Raw genomic sequence first — 19,345 nt, 5'->3', positions numbered from 1 at the left:
TCTACCCTCAGGAAAGATGTATCTGCTGTTACCATAGGGGAGTCCACAATTACATGATGGGGGCTGAGAAGGGGTTAGTGGGAAGAACAGTAGCTTCAACATAATAAAAAGAATGATATTGCTGTTTCTCAGTCTGGCTTTGCAAGTGAATTCCTCCAGCATCTGAGCTACACAAAGCCCACTTTCTTTCTGCAAAAGCTAGAAAAAGAGACAACACATTTTTTGTAAGGATGTGGAATAGCTGTCAAGCTTCCTCTGGTTTTCTGGAAAGGGCTGGGAAGCCAAGTAGTGCAATGTTTCCCAGAGGTGATGTAATTGGATGTGTCGTTAACTGAGGGCAGTTCTTAGATGACACAATTCGTCTGTTAGCAAGAAAAACAAGGGTAGTTCATACCGCACCTGGTGCAATAACTTGATGTTGTTGAAGATATGCAATTTTGGAGGTCACTGAACTTAGTGCATTTGATTTTGTAATTTAACAGAGCATCAAAATCCTAAGGACAGGGATTTCTTTAACTTCATTCTCTTTATTTTTTAAAGGAAACAAATTTGGAAAGAGTTTTAAACCTTTTCAGTATAGTGCCAAGATTTGAAAGCTATCATGATGGTGCAGTGTCAACCAAACTATGACATACTGTTGACAAAGTTTAGACCTGATTAATTCCAGTAATTCTCACACAACAAATTCAGCTAAACTCATCTGGGAACTATGATGCATGTCTAAGAACATTTATAATTATTTTAGGTAAAGCATTAAGAATGTCAGTATCAGTGAAATCTGAAAAGATTCTCCATGGAGGTATTTTCAATGGACAAATCTTTAGTCAGAGAAGGTGTGATTTTTCTTCACAAACCAGGATTTTTGTTTAGATATGTACACTAGAAGTTATCAATTCAATGAATGGTTCAGTGGCAATGTGCATAGTGCACAGAATCCTGCTAGAGCACTGAGACAGTTTCCTACAGGGCACAACTCTTCTCATGCTTGTAATAGATCCTTGAATGAGATGGACAGTTTGCTATAAAGGGCCACTTTCTTACCACTCACTATAAAGGCAGTTTGGACAACAAACTCAGATTTCGGCTGTCCAGCATCTGAGATCAGATGAAACACACTCCAGCTGGGACATCTAGAGGCATTGCTCTAGACTGAGCAGGGCAAACTGTGCCGTTGCTGAGCTAAGTATACAACTGTGAGCAGCAGAGAAACTCTGCTGTATGCATTATTTCTCCCTAAGGCAATGGAAGCTACAAAAAAGGGAGCTAAAAGAAAAAAGAGGACAGACTCTTTAGCAAGGTCTGTGGTGATAGGACAAGGGGAAATGGTTTCAAAATGAAAGAGGGGAGATTTAGGTTGGATATAATGAAAAAGTCTTTTACAATGAGGATAGTGAGGCATTGGAACAGGTTGATTAGAGAGGTGGTTGATGCCTCATCCACCTCAAGGTCAGTCTGTATGAGATTCTGAGTGACCTGATCTAGCTGTAGGTATCCCAGTTTATTGCAGGGGGGGTGGATTAGATGACCTTCAAGAGTCCCTTCTGACTCTAAGGATTCTGTGATTCTATGATATCTGTCTGGCTGCTGTCTCAAGTATAATGTATGGCAGCTTCCTCAGGAGCAACGAGCTGGTTGACTAATGCTCAGCAATGTCATATGAGCAGGCTTTTTGCCTGTTTTAGTTTGACAGAAGCAGCACAGACACTTTGTTTTATATTCACTTAGTAAGAGGAATTACCACTTCTGTGAAAAGATTGATGCATGTAGTGTTCCATCATCTCCTTCCTGTACATTGCTAACCTTCAGGAAATTCCCTCGCTATTGTGCATCCTCACTGTGAAAGCAACACAGAGGATTCGGTTTCAGGGTTCACTGTTGAGCCATCCTCACACTATTTCTCATAGCCTCTCCTCTACCCAGGAAGCAATACAAACATATGCTCACTCCGTGTTGAAGATATAGAGCAGTCTGGATCCAGTCTTACCTCAATTGCAGAAATTCCTTCTATTGGAAGAAGGAGCATGTAGGCCCTGATCCCACTGCTTTGGACCTTATCTCTCCTTCCAAATACTGTGTGTGAGATGTGTACAATTCAAATCCCATTGAAGTCCTAGTGTTCAAAGGAATTGAACCACATGCATGAATTGAGGAATTCTCAGCAGGACCATTCTCATTCAGGAAACCTTGCTCCCTGAAGATTGAACTCGACTAATGTGTTTTCTTGCACCAAGGCACTTCTATGCAGAAAATCCAGAAGCTGCAGTGTGATGCCAGCTCTAAGACTGGCAGAAGATTTAGAGCACCAATTTAACTACTTACCTAGTTAGGGGCATCTTTAATTGGAAAAATATTTTGTTGGTGCCACAGTAAAGATTATTCACGCTTAGGAGAATGCTTTGTTTATAAACATATTGCACACTGAAGAGCTGCTCTCCAGTTGCTTGAGTCAGCCGGTATCTATGTAAAATATCAACCAACTGACAGACATAATTACTGAGTTGGTATAACACAGAGGATAAGTTATATTCCCGTGTGAATCCTGAAATGACAGTTTGTCTTCATTCAGCCTGTGGTTTTCCTCACTGGGCTTACCCTGTGAAGTGGTTACATGTGCAGGATGACAGACACTGCGGTGCCTCACTGCAGTGGGTGAAGCAGAGGGTACCTGAGGTCTAACCACAGAGACTTGATACATCTTAGTGGTTGCATTTTAAGCTCTCTTTGCCCAGTTCCTCAAGGGGCACACAAAGTGCCACTCCCACTGCTGCCATCAAACCAGTGATGGACAGCTGCTATGAAGGCTTACCACCCCCCTGGCATGGCCTTGATTTGAGTAGGATAAAACTAGAGTGCACATCAAGCCAATATGTTACCCCCACAGCAAATCCAGGGCAGGCAATCTGGAAAGGTTTATAAACAAGTAGAATTGCAGATGTCCTCAGAAAAATTAAAATATGCAACTTTTAGCACCTTAGTATGAGTTTGATGATAAATAGTATCTAGATACCTCAGTGACTACTGAAATAAAATGCACAGTGTGTTTTCCATCTCTGAAAACTGAAACTTGATTGCTGCACCAAGAAGGTAATCTGGGGCAATGACACTGCACACGTCCTTTTTCTCTCATCTCTTCCCTCAGCATGGATTGCTGACCCATGCATGCTGCTGGAAGCAAAGCACTGCCTCCTCCAAATTGCCAACTGTCAATTTTGGCATAGCCTTCTTCTATGAGGCAATTACAAAACCAAAGGTGTTTTAACTTGTACAGTCTATTGTGCACTGTCAAAGTGTTTATCAGGAAACAGTCTGGCAGAACGGTACAGCTAATATCCAGATTCTTTCCACTTTATAATAATTTTCTTACCACTCTTACCACCCTACAGTACGTAAGAATGGCCTAGTGTTCTGTGGACCTCCTGATCTTCTTCATTCACTGATATGTGTCTACACAGCTAATTAGACAGATAAAATTGTTTGCAACATAAATAATATTCTACGAGGAGAGACAATCAAATAAAAAGGAGGCCTATCATAGTATTTGCATCTGATACGATAAAAAGACACCGAAAGATGTACTAAGATAAACATGCCTTAATTATATCAACTTTTCTGAGCTAAAACGTGAATGCTTGCTTATTTGCTCCACCCTAAGCTTAACAGTAGCATCACAATACTACTCTGCAAACTGAACTTCAAAGTAGCATCTCTTTAAAAGTTCAAAAGTTAATGCTGATTAAATTGTTTATAGAAAAAAATAGGAAAGAAGGGCTAGTTTTTTATTTCAGTTCTCTAAGTTCTCCCTGTTCTAACATCTGGCCTCAGAGACTGGCAGCAAGAGAAAGTGAATGGCATCTTTTGGAATAGATTACTAATTTGAATGACTTGTAATCTTTGTGTGTTCATCTCTACATGTGTCAGGTTAACTTATAAAAGAGAACATAAAACTTTCCCCCACTGCAGATATAGAAATTATATTATATACCAGTGAGGATGCCAGAGCACTGGAACAGACTGCCCAGAGAGGCTGTGAAGTCTCTTTCTCTGGAGATATTCAAAACCCACCTAGATGCTTTCTTGTGCGACCTGCTGTAGGGAACCTGCTTTAGCAGGAGGTTGGGCTCAATGGTCTCCAGAGATCCCTTTAAACCCCTACAATTGTGTGACCCTGTGATTGATATCAGAATTTCAAACCAGAAAATTTAGGAGAAAAACCTTCATAAAATAGTATTTCTCACCAAGATTCAGATATAACTTCTGGCTCAAAAATTTAAAAAAACAAGAAACTTCAGACATCGCTGAAAACTGGAAGGATGTACACTTGTTGGCAATGCACTGAATACTTGTTTCTTTTCTTTTGTGACTGCTATTAGTCACTATTAAGACCCAGGCAAAACTAACTTTCGGTCTTACTCACAGTAGCTCAGATTTTATTACTGTTTTCTTCAAATTGAATACAACATCCTGAAATTTAGAAAGAGATTGATTACTGCCCTTCCTTCCCTCAACTTTTTCATTACATTTTCTCCTACAGGTCTAGATTTCTGTCTTCCACATGGATATAGATGTGAGTGTGCTGGTAACTCCACAGGTAGTCCCAACCTAGCAAAATATCTATCCAAGATTCACCTGTAGATTCCTTTCTGTCTTGCCTGTTTTAGGACTTTGCCTTCTCTAGTAAGCCATATCTCTGCTGAGGACCATGTTGCTGTTTAGTCAGTTAGTTAAGCACATCCCAGAAGAGCAAACTTCATCCCTCTAGAGGAGTAGGGCCTGCACAGCTGTAGCATCTCCAGAAACTTCAATTTCAGTGCCTCTTGCTGTGCTCTAAACTTAAAAATTTTTTTTCTTAAAATTAAGGACCACTCTGTGCTCTGGCTCAGTATCCAGATTCTGTAGGTAACCACGGATCCATCAAGTTTAATACTGACAGCAAGGCAAGGGTTGTCTGCTTCACTCAGAGAAACAAAGCATCAGGTCACATAATAATAATTGTATAAGTTCACTGAGAAGTTTGCAACCTTTACTATGTCCTTGACAAACTATTCAGTATGATCAGAATTTATCATCCTTGGTAACTCTTAGACTTTCAGCACTATTGCAACCAATTCCTCAGAAACTACGAGAACTGCCAAGAAGGAAGGGAGAAGAGCATTTCCAAAGGAGCTGCAGCTGTTCAGCCCTCCCAGCTGCAAGATGCTCATTGGGAAACAGGGAGCAGGAGTGTATGGGGCATAGCTAAGGACATAATTCTCAACATAAGGCCAACAGAGCAGGGAAGAAGACAGACCTGGCATTTTAGCCTCAGCCAGCTGAAAGAAGAGCTTGTATTTTTCCTCTCTTTGAAAAGTACAGATGCTCTCTTGGTGCCAGCTGTTCGCTCGAGTTAGCATCCAGCCTACCTACTACACCATGCTGCCATTACCGACATGATCCTGAGAGGAGACTTTGCCAAAACCTGAAGCCAGAGACAGGGCTTCTGCATTTTCCTGGCCAAGCTCATTCTGGGAAATCAAGCCAGAGCAGTATGTCCTGTTCGCGTGGGTGGGGAGAAACTAGAGCTCGGAAATAACCTGCCCCAGCCAAGCACTGACAGGAACAGTCCCCACTGCCTGCAACCCACTGCCACCCCCACCACCCCCAGACACTTCAGATCAATGGGATTTATGAACGGGTGACTGCTAGCAAGGAAAAATTGCTGAAAGTGGCCAGAGAAGAGGAAAACAGGGAGTTAGAAATAAAGCAAAGACCATGCTGGCAGAAAGATATGTCTGTGTGGCTTCAAACAAAGAGCAAACAAGAAATTTTTGCACAGAGAAATACAAACTCAGCTTCATCATAAGCATGTTGCCAAAAACGTTAATACATGGTAGGAAATCAGCAAAACTGGCAACTCCTGTCCAGTTAAAGGGTGTAGTTTCGTGTTACTGAGACAATTGCTGCCTCTTTTAAAACAGTGTCCTCTGAGTCACTGCACTCAATGGAACAACGGTTTAGTTTAAAACATTCTACTGGAAATTCTCATTGTCAGGGTACACCATCACTCTCACTTTTTCTGAAAAACAATACATGTTTAAGTATTTTCTGCCAAAAAGAGGTACTTCCAGAGAGGAAGTTTTCACCTCAGAGCTGAAGCTGGCACATCACTGAAGTGACAAAGCTTGGCTCTCAAATGGGCTGAAGGACTGGGACCCAGGCATTCCCACAAGGCCCTACTCTATGGCCTGTTGAGTAGGAATTCCTGACTACAATTCCAGGTTCTGTGTAAGTATCAACAGGGAGGAATTTGGAATTTACACAGTTACAATGCCAGATAAGTCTCAGAAACCTCTATAGGAATGAAGCTCTTCGTGTCCCCTGAAGCATAGATATGGAGGCCACATACACAAAATACTTTTCTAGATTGCTCTACCTTACAAACATGAACACTGGAACAGTTTGCCCAAAGAGCACTCTGAAGCTGGAGTTATCAGGCTGAAACTGTCCTAAAACTTCTCTTTTCTTTGTGCTTATTGCTATGAGTGATAGAGACAACGAACGCCCGTCTCTATCTGCCTGAGTATTTTCCAGCAACTCAGCCACCTATTTTGCACAATTCAAGGCACACAGGGGCAAGGAATTTGGGATCCATCTGGCACTGAGCAGACTTTTCCAAAGGTGTAGTTCCCCCCATACTCTAGCTCTTCCCTGTATTCTCAAAAGTTGGAGGATGGTGATCAGAACATACACCTCAAGAGGCTGTGCTGGGCTTTGCAGAGATATGAAGTCACATTACCTTAACAGTGGGTTGTCACAGGTATCTCCACTCACATACAGCCACTTCTTCCTGTTAGCCTGGGCAAAGGCACCCCTATGGTATCTGAAATGGTAGATTTCAGATTTCCCAGTGTCACCAAGCTAATAAAGCTGATGCAGTGGAGTTAATATTTTCGTTGGAATGGGAGAATGGACAGCACCTGGATATTTAGCAAAGTAATTTTAAACTGAACAAGAAGAGGATCCTCTAGCCCTTTGTTATTGTTTTTTTGGAAAAGCTTAGGGTTTCGTTGTCAAGAGCAATTTAATGTGATAAGTTACAGTGTTAAAAATCATGCACAGGAACAGATGAATAGCTGTATACTGCCTGCTCAACCATGATGAGACTGAAGTCAAATATTTGAGGTTTGCCACAAACCAAGATGAAGCTTATTTACACTAACAAAGGGCACCCAAGGAACACTGGTGGCCTTAAGTATGCACAATGTGTTTATCAACACCAGATATTTACCTTAACTTTTATACTTGGAGAGCGGCTTCCCACATGCTCGAAGTCATGACCTACGTGGTTAGCCTTGTCTTGTCTTGCTTCTGTACAGCACATGCTGAGTACTGAAGGAAGAGACCAATCTCAGAAAAAAACCATGCACAGCACAAAATAATACCCCAGAGTATTCATGTAAACCATCCTCCTTTATTATATCCCAGACCATAAGACTCCAGTGCTTTCTGCCCTCGCTAAGTTCTCACAAAACCTTCCAGCTATTAACTATAAATTAGACTCTTTCTCAAGGACATTTTTTTTCAGAAAAAAAGATATTTTGCTGCCAACAAAATGGAGTGAATTTCCCTCATACCAAATCCTCTGGCAGCTCTCACAGGCCCCCATGAGCATGAGTTGTTGTGGGGGAGGACTTCCTCACCCTCCATGCTAAGCCAAGCACTGGAAACACACACAGGGACAGGGCTTAAGGCAGGAGTAACTTCCCTATGCACCAAGGCCTGGGGAACTAGACAGCAGGAGGGAAGGGACAGCATCCACAGAGAAATTGCAAGCACAGAGATAAAAACACATTGCTCCTCATCTGGACCTCCTACTAGACTTGGCATGAACTGCTTCCTAAGGGCATCTCTTATACCTGGAATTTGTTATTTCTCCACCCCAGTGAATGATCCATGTCTTTCTATCTTGCTTCATGTTTGCTAAGTCACTACTTATATATGTTGTTCTTTTCCTAGACTCTTTCCAGGATCCCTGAATCAACAAGGAGGATGTGAATGCTGCTCTGATGATTCATAAGGATCAAAACCAAGCATCTTGGCAAAGGACAGGAAGTCTGCAGAGAAGGATGCTCATCTGGCTTTTAGTGAGGGGTAAAAATTCATCTTGTTTCCCCAGTACAGGGGAACACCCCAGGAAAGAGAAACTGAGATGTCCCTATACCTGTCAGCAAACTATATCTTGCTCAATAACTCAATTAGCAAAGGCCTCCACGGTTGCCTGGAATCATAGAATGATTTGGGTTGGAAGGGACCTTTAAGATGATTTAGTTCCAATCCCCTTGCTATAGGCTGAGACTCCTTCCACTAGAGTAGGTTGTTCAAAACCCATCCAGTCTGGTCTTGAATGCCTCCAGGGAGGGGGCATCCACAATCTCTCTGGGCAATGAGATTCAGTGTCTCACCACCCTCACAGTAAAGAATTTCTTCCTAATGTTTAGTATAAATACACCCTCTTCCAGTTTAAAGTCATTTCCTCTCGTCCTGTTGCTACATGCCCTTACACAAGGTCTCTCCTCAGCTTTCCTGTAGGCCCTCTTCATGTACTCGAAGGCATAATAATAATAGATATGGTCCCCACAGAGCTTTCCTTTCTGCAGGCTGCAGAGCACCAAATCTCTCAGCCTGTCCTTGCAAGGAAGGTGCTCCAGTCCTTTGATCATCTTCGTGGCCCAACTCTGGACCCGCTTGAACAGCTCAATATACTTCTTGTGTTGAGGGCCCCAGAACTGTACATAGTACTCCAGATGGAGTCTCAAGAGAACAGAGTAGAGGTGCAGAATCACCTCCCGTGAACAGCTGGCCACGATCCTCTTGATGCAACCCGGGATACGGTTGGTTTTCTGAGCTGCAAGCACACATTGCCAGCTCATATTGAGTCTTTCATCAACCAGCACCCCTAAATCTTTCTCCACAGGGCTGCTTTCAATTCATTCTACTCTCAGCCTGTATTTGTGTTCAGGATTGCCCCAATCCAGGAGCAAGACCTTGCACTTAGCCTTGTTGAACTTCAGGAGGTTGGCATAGCTCCATCTCTCAAGTCTGTCCAGGTCCCTCTGGATGGCATTCCTTCCCTCTAGTGTGTCAACTGCACCACTCAGCTTGTTGTCATCTGTAAACTTACTGAGAGTGCACTTGATTCCACTGTCCATGTCACCTACAAAGATGTTAAATCTGGTCCCAGCACCAATCCCTGAGGAACATCACTCATCACAGGTCTCCATTTGGACACTGAGCTGTTTACCACAGCTCTCTGAATGCAACCATCCAGCCAATTCCTTATCCAGGAAGTGGCCCATCCATCAGATCAATTTTTCTCCAATTTAGCTACTAGCATGTCGTGTGGGACAGTGTCAAATGCTTTGCACAAGTCCAGGTAGATGACATCACTTGCTCTTCTTTTATCCACTGACATTGTAACTCCATCATAAAAGATCACGAACTTTGTCAATCACAAATTGCTCTTGGTGAAGCCATGTTGATTACCATCTATCATTTCATCCTTATTTTTCATGTGTTTTAGTAGGGCCTTCAGGAGGATCCATGCTCCATGATCTTGCCAGGCACAGAGGTGAGACTGACTGATCTGTAGTTTCCTGGATCTTCTCTTTTTGCTTTCTTGAGAATTGAGGTTATGTTTCCCCCTTTCTAGTCAGTGGGAACTTCATCAGACTGCCACGACCTTTTAAATATGATTGGATAGCAGCTTGGCAGCTTCATCTGCCAGTTCCCTCAGAACCCTGGATGAATCTCACTGGGTCCCATGAACTTGTGCACCTTCAGGTTCTTTAGATGGTCTCGAATCTGATCTTCACTTACAGCAGGCAGATCTTTCTTCTCCCAGTTCTTACCTTTGCTTTCTGCAGCTTGGGCAGTGTGGCTAGAGCCCTTGCCGGTGAAGACTGAGGCAGAAAAGTCATTGAGCACCTCAGCTTTCTTCCTATCTCTTGTGACCGTGTCCCCAGTTTCCTTCTGGAAAAGGCCCACATCTTCCCTGGCCTTCCTTTTATCACTGATATACCTTAGAATTTCTCCTTGTTCCCCTTTATGTCCCTGGCTAGATTTAATTCCATCTGGATTTTAGCTTTCCTGGCCTGATCCCTGACTGCTCAAACAACTTCTCTTTAGTCCTCCTAAGAACCTATTCTTGAAAATAAAGACATAAAGAGTAGTTCTGGCAGCCTACTGCTAATTTCCTTTAAAAACTCTATCAAACCACTCTTTTTGGTCCAGTTGTTCACAAACAAGTGTCTGTTTTCAGTTGTATTGGGTTCCTGTAGTTCCTGGGTCATTCTGCACAGGATGGGTTATTAAAACAGAGAGGCAATCACTTGCTTTTTGTCAATATTTATGCAGCTTAAGTTCATCTAGTCCAAACCCCTGTACTGAGACAAGGTTAAATTTAACAAGACATCTCTGGCAAAAGATTATTTAGCTGAGTCTTGAAAACATTTTGAGAAGTTTCATGATTTTTATATACAACCTGTTCTACCACTTCAGTGACCTGCTTTTTTAAAAAAGAGAAACAAAAATAACAAAAGATTTTGCTTGTAAGTGGGGTATATCATCTTTGCTGTAGATTGTTTAGATATGAGCACGTTTGCACTTCCCTAGATGGACTTGAAGAAAATTGATTGCCACCCTATGGCTGCTTCTAAACATTCAGATCTTACGTATCCTTCACAAAGCTTTGCCCTTGACTAAGTCCCCTCCCCTACCTCCTTTAATCTTTCCTAACATACCATATTTTTCAATTTTAAATTTCTTATTGTTCTTTCAGCTCTCATCTGGCCTCTCCCTAATTTGTCTGAGAGTGCTGAGAGCATTTGCATTATCCACTCTGATCTTCTGAAGAGCAGTTCCTTCTCTCTTGTAGATTGATCATTAAAAGCATTTTTCTGCATTATGTTATCTTCAAAACTCAATGTGAAATTTCAAAATGAGAATAACAAACACCGCCAATAATGTTTCTGACTAATGGACTTGTACACACAAAAAAGTCAAAGCATCCCAAAGCAGTGCTACCCCTGCCCACAGCTGCTCCGGTGACAATTATCAGGTCAATTACCTGATTTCATTTGTTTAGGATGAAATTCAAATAACAGCAAGAGTATATGATGTCCAAATTGCAGTTAAAGCAATTTGGCACAGCAAAAGTGCCGCAAATCACTTCAGTGTAACCTGGGACTGAGAGGGATCACCAAGAAGAGACGGACACCGCCAACAGCTCTGTGCTCTGTCTGAGGAGGTCTGCATGGAAACCCTCATTACCTCATCACTGGTTTCTCTGCCTTTTTTCTCCTCCCAGTGTACAACTGAATGCTGCTGGGCCCCTTCTGCCACCCAGCAAGAAGTGTTGCTCACTATTGTTTTTTTTTTGGTACAGAAACATGCAATTCCATAGGGAAATATCTTTCTACATAGGATGTCAACCCTGGGATATGTCTTCTCTTTATCAGAGGCCAAAGGAGGTTTCCCTTTCTATTCATCCATGAGAAAATGTGATGTGAAATAATGATTGTGAGGTTTTGCTTTAATCTGCAAAATCAGATGCTGTTTATTTTCCAAAGAATTCTTGGACATAAAAAGAAATGGGAATACAAAAAGGATGCCAACATTAATTTAATGGAAAGCTCAGCTGCTGAATACTGCACAATTAAACTTCCTGGATAGCCTCAGAGACCTGCAAGCCAAACGTGGGACATCATTGCTCCAGACACATTAAACAATCATTAACTGCCTTGTGTGAGGGAAAATGATTAGGTGTTGCTCAGTGTGCTGTATAAGAAATCACTTGTACAACTCGAGGTTTGTTGTGAAAAGTAAAATCCTGCAATTTGGATAGGCAGAGGTCGTATTCTTAAGCAGGTAACACAAACAAAGGTGCGTGGCATAGCCTGCTCTCTAATCCCACCATCCCTCTGATCCCAGACTTTCCAGGCCTGCTCGTCTTCTCCTAATACCCTACATTGCTGCCTGCTGCCCTTCTTGTTCTGTATTTTGTCCTGTCCTCTCTCAGAGTATAAGCTATCTCATGGTTTCTTTTTGCAGTGTGCTTTTACAGCAGGGAAGGTTGACTGACATGGGCAGGACATGTGTGAAACTTCCGTATATCACCTGTGCTTTGGTTTATTTCAAGTCTAGTGAATTGGTGTAAAATATGAAACTTCCAGGCATGTTGATGAATTCTGGCTTCTAGTGAAGTCAAAGGTAGAAGTGCGTTGATTTTCTGATGATTGGATGATGCCCACAGGTTTGGTAGGTGTGTGGGAAGAGAAAAAAAATTCTTATCCCTGACTGTAGGTTGTAGGAGGAAAGCTAACGGCATTTTAATCTTGTCTAAAAATTGTACTGACCTACTACACTGCAGGGCATAAGGAACTGAGGGCATATGGTACAGAACAGGCTACATTTCTTAGCTGCATAGTCTCATTACATATACAGACAACAGAAGAAAAAAAATATGATTATTACTTCAGCCTGGGTTTTGATATTGTTTTTGGAAAACCAAAGAATTTGCTAAAAATTACTTTTGCCAGACAAATCACTTGCGTCCACTGAAATTCGTTTGTACCACCAGAGTAGAGTTGAAGCACCTTCCACATCCAACTGTAATGCCAGATTAAAGTCAAATTTTCTCAACCCATCCTCCTCATGGAAGAGCACATCAGGAATAAGAAAACAAAAACAAAGCAAAGCACACCCAGACAATGCTAGGCCTTGCCTTTCTATGGGTCATATGGGACTTCCCCAGCTGATAAGTAAGCTGGCATAGCAAGCCTATGGCTGCTCTGACTTGTAGGGGCAGCTGGTTCAGACTTCAGGACCAGCATCTGTTTCAGTGGGGCAGGGCACAGCTGCTCACAACCAGAAGCTCTGCCAAGCATTCCCGTTCCTCTGAGAAACGCTTTACTGTCAGCTGAGTTTGAATACAGTCTTGTCTCATCCTGGATTTGAGGTACCCTGGAGAAATGAATATTACATACTCAAAAATATATTGCATAACATGTTTATTATTTACCTTGTTTTCAGTTAATTTCTATTTTATTTTATTTATTTTATTTATTTTATTTTTTTGCATGGGCTAGAAAGCACTTCAGACTTTTAGATAATGACATTGTCTCGCACACTGTATTAAACCCCCAGGGCAGGTCTAATTGGCTTGTGGTTGCAGATATGTTGTAACTGACTTGGCTTGAAGTTTTGCTGGCCACTTCATCTGCATTCATCCTTATTTGCTCCTTTTAAGCAGGAAGAAGACATCCAGATTTCTTCGGTGAAGTCAGTATGAGGTTTCTTTCCAGACACAGGGGCCATTTTCTCCCAAATCCTTCAAAATGAATTGAAACACTAAAAGCATTTCAGACCATGAAGCATTAATTCATGAGAGCTTGTTCTCTTGAACTTTCTATTTAAACAGTGAATAATTTTAGTGTTTTATATCTTAGACCAAATTTACATGTCTTGCTGCTTGTAGCTCCTGTCAGGATTGCCTTACCACAGTGTAGAGCAGCATCAGAAGAGTAGGAAATTGCAGAAAATAAGCCTTGTCTAAACAGTTTCTGTGTATTTCAGTCAGCAATATGACTTCCTTCTCCCACAGTGCTAGGTCTGTGCTGCCACAGATGGGAGTGCCACACTGGGATATGTTTAGGACATGTACAGTAGCCCTGTGTATGCATGTGCTCTCATATATCAGTATGCTGATTCTGGCAACTACTTCTGTGTAAAATTAGCCCTAATTAAATCAGCATCAGGCTTGGTGGAGATGCAGTTATACTGAAATAAAAGTGTCTTGTTGTGATAAAACACATTCTGCTTTCTCGGTTGTAACTTAGGCTTGTATAAACATCTTTACAGTTGGGTGACTGCATCCACACCAAGGAGGAGTGGGGGAAAGGGAGAGATTGTTTTACTCTAATTATACCGGTAAGTCTTGATGAGTACAGCCTTTCTGTATAGGCAAGGCCTTAAGGTCAGCGTATAAATGTCCAATAAGTGGTGACCTCTGAGAGCTGGTAGATGAATTATGACTTTCGATAACGAAGCTTTTCACTCAACATAGTAGTCAGGGCATAGCTGTGTAGGAATGCGGAAAAAATGGCAGTGGGAATATAATTTAGCAGAATGACTCAGGAAAGCACACATAATGGGAAAACCTTATTTTTTCCACAGTACTCAGGGTGTTCTCGGGAACTGGGAAGAGGATTGTGCATTGGCAAGTCAAGCCTCTCACTACCTCAGGCAATATATCCCATAACTTTTCTTGTAACTGGCTGAGATGTATCCTGAAACCACTTACCTAGGGAGAGGGGAATGGTGCTCTCCATTTCACCTTCTGGGAGGCTGACAGTTACTTGCATTGACATTTCAGTCTGGCAGCACAAAAGCTGAGTAATGCACCAGAGTACAGCAGAAGTGCCAGGAGTCTAACAAGCTAAACTGGAAAGCTAGAAACAAAAAGGCAGGGATTATTTTTATTATTAAAAACAAACAAACAAAAAACAAAAAACAAAACAAAAAACAAAAAACAAAACAACAGAAAAAGCAGCAACAACAACAGCAACAAAAAAACACAAAAACAAAAAAAACACCATCATTTGGCTCCCAGAAAAACTGTGTTCCTAATTCTCTTAGGAAAATCCTAGTGCTGGCTGCTGCTAAGCATACATGTATGTCTACAGAGCTGGCACCTTAGTCATTCAGAAAACATTCCCAATCCCATGCAGACACTGTGAGAGGTTAAGTGTACCTGGCAACTAATGAAAGAGCTGAGCCATAGATGATGACCACGCTGACCAAGTGTGGGAAACCCAGAGGTTTCCACAGCTTGCCAACCTGTAATTGCATTTCCCAAAATGTTGATTAACACCCACTGTGTAAAGAAGGAAATTCCTCTGTCTGGGCTCTACGTGCAGAACCCACCCAGGGATGGAGTGAGACACTGAGGGGAGCAGTGATACACTGCCAAAGCTATGACCACACAGAGAGCTCCACTCTCGTGACTCATCTGGGCAAAAAACTGTACATGGGGTTCCATGTACATGCACTGCAGAGGACAGCAGAGGACAGTCTTTCTCAGACTCATTACTTCCCCTAAGCCAATCTCCTTTGTTGGGTGTAGTGGGGGGCAGGTGTCTGGCATCCCCTCTCGCATGCCTCCCTATCACAGAGCCAAGGGGAAATTCAGAGAGACCACTCATCCCACATGCTTTATCCTTCACAAGCCACAGAAAAGCTGGCATTCACAGTGTTCAAAATAAAAGCCACATTGAATATCTAAATTAGGTACTCACTGAAATGAGGGGGAACCTAACAAATCAGATATGGTACAGACGCTTTGTACAACGTTATACAGGGATGCAGATCTTTTTTGACCCAATATTGTTGATAGCAGCTTGCAAGAGGCACTAGGATTATAGTCAGACTTTGAGTTCTGCCTCTTTCTCTGACTTTGCAGTCAGACTCTGTCTCCAGAAAGCCCCTCATTGGTAACAGGGCAAAAAGCCATCAGAAAGCCTCAGAAACCTTCAGATGCTTCTTCTGTACTCTGGTACTATATTCCACCACATTTAAGGACCACAGATGTGCAGCCAACAAAAACAAACATTGCTAGGTGCTTTCACTGTACACACTTCACAGGGATGTTTTTGTCGGGACCGCCCAATATTAGGCACAAGCCTCTGCTCTACCAGACTTCAACTGCTTCCTTTCCCGTGCTCTCCCATCATCACCTTTCCCAGAGAAGACCCAGAGGGAGTAATAATCTCTGCAATGACTTGGATAATTTATTCAAACTTCCCCTCTTCCAGAGATAGCCAAACTTCATTGGCTTAGAACCAAAGATCACAACTACTGCAAGACTTCTTTTTCCTCCTCCATCTTGAGCACTAAGCACCCTCATCCTGCACTGGGGGCAACTAACGTGAGAGTCAGCACTCAGAGCTGGTCAGAACATACTGGAGCCAACAAGAGCTCATCAGAATTCAGGTCCCACCATCTGTTCAAAGGTAAACACATAGTTGGATTGGACTTCTTGCCAGGCTGTCTTCTTGCATGTCAGCAGAAGATCTGCCAAAAAATTGCAGATGGTTGGGCAAATCCCCAAAAAGGCCTGGCAGTAGGGGTAAGCACCTTTCCATTTCCCAGCTGAACTTACCTGGCCTAAAATTAGGCTTGAGAATATTCACTGGGCTACACTATCATGTGGAAATCCAAAGGTAGGAGTTGAAGGAGTGAGGGGGAAGGGGAGAGATGTTAGGTAAACATTATGCTTTCAGTTAAGGTTACTCAAATCCTGAACCCAAACAGAACAGCAGCTCTTATTTTAGCTCAGATCACCTACTGTCACAATTCACGTGGTCAATATCCCCTGATATCTCTGCATGTGTGTTCACCTCCTCATGCCTTGTCCTACATATCTAAATAGCTGCAGCAGTACAAACATGAGAGCTGAGGTGGTAAGGAAGGAGTCTTGTAAGAGGTAACCTATTTAAAATTATTCCAAATTTCAAACTGTCAAATTCTGACTCAGCCTGAGCCTATCTCTACAACTCAGACCAGTCTCTTAACTGCCTTTGGTGACTGACCAGTTAGAATAGCGAACCACAAAATGAGCCTTTTCTGCAAAGATGATTTGGGAAATCAGGCTCCCTATGGATAGAGACAAAATACCCACTGGGACTTCATCATTGTGTTTGGTTTCATATTCTTGATGTATTGTCGCATTTTAGACAGAGAGTTGAGTAAGATACTAGCATTGCACAATACTAAAAGGACAAAAATGTCCTTCCCTTTATCTTGGTGCCATGTACCATTTCCTATCTGTCTAAATAACCCAGTGTACCTATTGCAAATCTTTATGTCTCTGTGGCCTGGCCTACACTGTAGGTGCAAGTCATCAAGCCCTGTGCTCAGCAGGCCTTTCTGGACTTGTTCCTGCTGCACTTCTGAAACCTGCAGCATGATCTGCAAGGGCCAGATTCCATTTCTGCCTAGAGCGAACTGCAACTGTATGCTTAAAAACAACAAAATTTTCTTCATCCCTCACACAGTACCTCATCAGTGACCACCTATAAAAACAGAAAAAGAAAGGAGCTGAGTGTCTTCAGGGTAACATGGTTAAATAACAGAAAATCTACAGTCCTTGGCATCACACTCCTCAACCCTCCTCCTTTCCCTGTAAGGGCCAGAAGGATAGTACAGATGAGCCAGAGCAGTTAATCATGAACCGGTAAAGTCGACAGGAGATTGAGTGTCTTTTCAAAGCTGATTGAAGTCATTGGAAAGACTTTATGCTCACTAAACATCTTTGGAACAGGCTGTAAAAGAAGTTGTTCTGTGGGGGATATTTACATAGTTTTAAATTAAAGATTATAACAGCTCATAGGCAATTTAGTGCCCTGGATCTGAAAAATATTGTGTTTTTCTTTTTTTAATTATCTAAAAACTCATATTTTTGGATTAAGAATATCTATTTAGGAGAATTCATAAATACATGCTTAATTGCTAAACCACTGATGTCTCTATAGCTATAAACACTCTAGCAGTTTAATAACGTACATTTTAAAATCTTCCTATCATCAATATTTACACTGCAGGGTCAATAATTATGAGTAATTCAAGCCTTTCATTGCAGGAATTTTTTTCAAAACAAGTATCAGCAAGTTTGTTTTGCTAAATTTTTACATAATAATTCAGCTACAGAGATGTCTTAGCTAATGTAGACTGGATAAGATTGCCTTAAATACTAGGCATCTGTAAGGCTAGACTCAATAGGTTAAAACAGAGTTTTAGCAAGCTAGGTCAACTTAAGAATTCCTTTTTGTTGTATCTGGTTAGGGTAAGGATTTCCTGAACACAAGGAGTCACTGAAGTCAAGAGCTTTGTATGGATGAGAAACGCATTAATAGGTTTAGATTAATAAGAAGAGTATGCAGTGTGATAATAGTGCTAACTACAGAAAGTACCATTGGAGATAGGAGGTACTGGAATACAGACCCATAAGGAATGCCCAGCTATCCAGTGAAATGAAATTTACAGGGTGGGGAAAATCGTTATATTTACCTGATGTGGATCTGTCTGGAGCTTCTTCTCAAAGACAGATGCTTGCCCTCTCTCAGAGCCCCTTGACTAACAAGACCATGAGGCTGACCAGTTACTGTACATCCATTTTTTTTGGTCTAGAGCATTTGAACACTGCAGGATTTGTTTTACAAAATCTATTTTTCATCTACTTCCTTCTCCCTCTGTCATGTGTGTGCTTTCTCTCTGTGCCTTTCTGATCCTTTTCCAAGCCTTTCTCCTCCAATTTCACTAGCCTTACACATAGCATCAGGCCAACATGCCTAGGAATTAAACTCCCAGGTCCATAGGCATTTGATCTAAAACTTAGGCAATGTAATTCCACTCATGAAAACACTTCTTTATTCATGCAAGCAGCAAATCGTTGTGATTCAGTCTTGCTTGGAAGTAAACACTCAACAAAGAGTCTTACGTCTTATGATAAGAATCAATGTGTCTTCAAATCAACCAGAAAAAATTCCCACCTAAAACCCTAACCTCATAAAGAGGAGTTAGTAAGAGAGTCCTGCGTTTTCTTACCATGAGTGTCAGAGTCTGAAAGAAAAGATCCCCTCATGGGTTACTCACTCAACAGATCCTTGTCTCTGTACTTTGCACAAAGCTTACATGAAAGCGTGCACACTTTTTAGTGATATAATAGAAATCAGAGGGAAGAGCCTGCCACTTCTGAGGGGCATAATTACATCTGGACTATGGAGGGGTGGGTGCTGTATGGTGTCCCATAAAACAACAGAAAACTTGGCCAAAGCCCAGAGATCAGAGATCACTGTAGACTGCAGAGGGCTGAAGGCACAGATCCAAAACCAGAAATACATCCTTTTGCTACCATCTTTATGTGACTCACCTGGGTACACCTTGTCTGCCATGTGGACTTGGCAGAGTTTCTTCTTTCGAGAGAAAAACTGGCTTTGGGGCATCCCAGCTGCATGGAGTCCCTCTTCCTCCTGCCCACAACTTCCTCTGGGGTTGTGAGCAGCCATAACCTGGAAGGATTGGAAACCAAAATTCCTGCCATCCATCCCTTCTGCCAGCTCCTAGATTAAGTCCAGTGAAACTCTTACAAAAGGATTTGGTTTCAAACATGTTAGTAATCTTAGCAAAGCCAGTGGGTCCAGCCATCACACCTATAGAAATCTGCTTATTCAGGGATTTTAAAAGATTAAAGCTTTAATAATTCAACCACTGCTGGTCTGGAAAAGATTTGTCTTAAAACACACGTGCAAAAAAA

The 19,345-nt window shown here is 42.0% G+C and overlaps 1 long non-coding RNA gene across 1 annotated transcript; it reads right to left on the bottom strand.

The window, feature by feature from the left end:
* Positions 1 to 9,141: 9,141 nt before the first annotated feature.
* On the bottom strand, positions 9,142 to 19,326 carry LOC109370249. The gene is made up of 3 exons (XR_004161980.1): positions 18,100 to 19,326; positions 14,336 to 14,483; positions 9,142 to 13,363 (listed from the first exon to the last, which is right to left on the bottom strand). It is a non-coding gene; the product is annotated as an uncharacterized LOC109370249 (long non-coding RNA).
* Positions 19,327 to 19,345: the final 19 nt, after the last annotated feature.

This window comes from Meleagris gallopavo, chromosome 1 (assembly GCF_000146605.3).
Source record: "Meleagris gallopavo isolate NT-WF06-2002-E0010 breed Aviagen turkey brand Nicholas breeding stock chromosome 1, Turkey_5.1, whole genome shotgun sequence".
Taxonomy (NCBI): Eukaryota; Metazoa; Chordata; class Aves; order Galliformes; family Phasianidae; genus Meleagris; species Meleagris gallopavo.
Note: the sequence above shows the minus strand (reverse complement) of the source record. Positions and strands in the feature narration are given on the sequence as shown.